This window comes from Nematolebias whitei, chromosome 6 (genome assembly GCF_014905685.2).
Source record: "Nematolebias whitei isolate Nwh7 chromosome 6, NemWhi1, whole genome shotgun sequence".
In the NCBI taxonomy this organism is placed as follows: domain Eukaryota; kingdom Metazoa; phylum Chordata; class Actinopteri; order Cyprinodontiformes; family Rivulidae; genus Nematolebias; species Nematolebias whitei.
The window spans coordinates 3,578,675-3,582,019 of NC_056503.1; the positions used below are offsets into that span (position 1 = coordinate 3,578,675).

The 3,345-nt window shown below is 43.0% G+C and overlaps 1 protein-coding gene across 1 annotated transcript in view; it reads left to right on the top strand.

Moving 5' to 3' along the window:
- LOC119411482 (ubiquitin carboxyl-terminal hydrolase 2) overlaps positions 1 to 3,345 on the top strand; it is a 7,437-nt gene that overhangs the window by 730 nt on the left and 3,362 nt on the right. The gene's annotated exons all lie outside the window — the stretch shown is intronic.

Below are 3,345 nucleotides of genomic sequence, written 5' to 3' on the forward strand. Positions count from 1 at the left end.
GTTCCTCTCAAACCCAGCCGGTCGAAGCAGATGGTCCTCTTGTCCTGATCCTGGTTCTGCTAAAGGTTTCTTCCTCATGAGGGAGTTTTTCTTTCCACTGTCGCCTTCATGCTTGTTCAAGATGAGAGTTCTGTGATGAGTTCAACTCAAAGCTGCTCCTCAGATAAATAATGTTAAATTACTATTTTATATATAAACATTTCTGTTCATTTCCCTGAGACGACTGCTGTTGTGACTTGGTGCTTTATAAATAAACTGAATTGAATTTAAACGTGATACAAGCAGTTGTTTCGTAGACCTCATTTTACATAGCGTGTAGCGTATATCTTAGCTCCTTATTTACGGTTTCTTTTGGCGCTTTGAGTATCTTGATAAGAGTAAGGCTCTATATAAGTACAGTTCATTCAATTCCATACTTTATATTTTGCTATTTTTGGCTGTAATTGGGACCCTGTGTACATAATTTCATTTCACCTCGTACCACATGTGGTGTAAATGACAATGAAGTTGACTTGATGAACATACGTTGTTGTAACAGCTGATCCTCAAAACAGACCATTTGTTTACAGTTGTAACTTTATCAATAACAACAAACAAGACAGAGACACTCTGTGTACATCCACGGTGTTCTTGACTTTTATTCATATATATATGTGTATATATATATATAAATTTATATTTGTATACTACGGCCACTGTTAAAACGTGACTCATCACATGATCACCTGTAAGTATAAATAACTTTTTTTTCTCTCTTGAAACCTGGTAAATAAACCACCTGAAAACAGTTGTGGGTCATTTTCAGCACCATTGAATAGTACATTCTCTATATTGCATCAGGATATAAAAATATACAGACGTAGTGTTTTGTCTCTTCAAAACATTCTTTCTGCGTTGTTCAATGGTATGAAACAAGAGAGGAAGAAAAGACGCCATACCGATGACGAGGGTTGTAACCGTTAGTACTTTCTGTTGTTTGTCCGTGTCAGATCCTGGCTGGACTCTCCGTCCATCCATCCATTCATTCACAGCACTTTCAAAGCATCAGTAGCAGCCACACATGAGAAAACAGATCAAATAAAACAGAAGAGGTTCTCCTCTGAAACGTTTTACAGTCACAGTGTCACCAGCCCTCCCGACCACCATCAGAGTGAAAGAGTTGCTAACAGAGTACTGGGAGAGTTGCAGTGCGATGGAAGGGAGAGCTGTGAAAAGCAGGCGAGCGTCTTCTTACAGTCAAACTCTAAGAAAAGTTTACGCACATCCCAAAGTGGTGATAATGTTCATGATGCTCTGCTAATCACTCTATGGCCCAAATGAACAACAACAGAAAATCATGAATATGAAAAAAACGTAAAAGAAACTAAGCAACAGGTGACTTTGCTTTCTGAAGCAAATGAGAATATTAAGAACAAGTGAAGGTGAAGTCAGGGTGAGTCTCAGTGCATAGAGAGGGGACGTCTGAGATGGGTTCACCTGGTTGGTCAGATGGGATTATTGCCCTGTGCCTGCCTCACACACATGCATGCGCTCACACACACACACACAGTAAACACAGATCCACCCGGATAGAGCAGGAAACAGGAGCAGTGACAGACACAGAGCTGGTAGGTTCCTGCGGAGTCCAGAGTGTTCTCCTCACAGCAGCTGGTGGAGTTCAAGCCTTCATGTGTGAACATCAAATGTCCAAAGACAAGTCCCAAACAGGCCACGCTCCAACAGCAGTCTCAGTTGTCATCTGTCCGTTCCTCCATCACGTGTCCTCCCCTCAGAGTGGTTCCACAGTCGTCCTTCAGGGGGCCTCACATCCTGGAGGAGGCCAGCTCATAGAACAAGACGTATGCGTCGCTGCTGCGCACTTGGCTGGACGACATTGGCGTTACTCTGAAAACACACAGGAGAACTGTTAACTCCATTATAACCACAGAGGTAAAATAAGGTGTGGTGGTGGCTAAGAGTCAGCTGCAGTGCACACTTTGAGTGGTAACGATAAGAACTGGGTTAAAACTGCTGAAAATTACTAGAGTCAACTCTGTTGGTTTGTTAGCAAAATATCCCAAGAATTACTGGACAGGTTTTAATAAAACTTTCAAAAACCTAATGAACAAACCGTTCAACATGGCAGCCACAGCTAATTAACCTTAGCCAGGTCAGAAAAGGCAGAACGATGTTACAGACACTGGATGAAGGCTCATGCACAACACGCCTCGGTGCGGGACTGACACGTGCTGTGGTCGCCTCGCTCCATGCACGACACAAGGAGGTGGTGACGGGCCTGAGACAGCCCACCTCTGATGTCCTTGACTCACTCTTAGATTTGTCCACTCATGGGGTGATCTAGGGATGGAACCGACTAGTCGACCAGTCGATTCTAAGACATCTTGCGAGTTTTTTAAATTTCATGTCGACTAGTCGCAGTCAGTGGGCGTGTCACATGATCAGTGCCGGGCGCTGGCTACAAAACTGATTCTTCCAAGCAGATGAAGGAGAGGAGCAGCCCAAGTCTTCCCAAACAGGTAGAAATTCATCAACAGTGTGGAAGCATTTCACTAAAGATGATGTTGTTTTTACTTTCATTTTATTTAACTCACTAAATAAAGTAAAAATAAAAACATGGGTGTGCACCACCGGAGCTTCCACTGTGCACCACCACCAGAGGAGAAGCCACCACCACGGTGGTTTATGTTATTTAGTGGATTCAATAAAATAAAACAAATTTTTGCAGCTTACTTTACTACTTGCTCTCGCCGAGATCAGATGCTTTTCCATCCCTCTCAGCTTTGCTGCTCTGTCTGTCTGTGAAACTGCTTCTGAACCTCTCTTGCATTTCTTCTGAACCATAATTATGGACTTGTTTTGATCAGTTGGTCCCTCAACTCAATTTACAACATTTCTTCGAAAGGAAGACAGGCTTTAGGCGAGCCGATTTGCCCTGTTGGCACGCACACAGCTGGATATGTCATTGACTTGGACTTGATGATGTGTCTCTGTTGTCATTTGTGGATTGTAAGGACGCATATTTAATTGGATTTTCGATAACTGGTTCCTGCTTTTTTGAATTCGGCTGGTTGCTGGTTTTATTTACAATCAAGGAAGTCGTTGGCAGCAAATTTGGACCAGATCACACTGCTTGCCTTTATGATGGCTTGATTTGTGCCTCGAGTACCCAGAGTCAAATGCTTTGGGCAGAATGGATCAGATCTCTGGGATTTTACTCAGTGACGTTCCATCGGTGTGGCCATGTAATTTGGACATTTCGGAACCGAGTCGACCAACACAGACTGAAGGTAAATGTTATTAAGTTCTGCCTTCCCCCAAAACAACTGTGTGTTTATCTGAATTTGG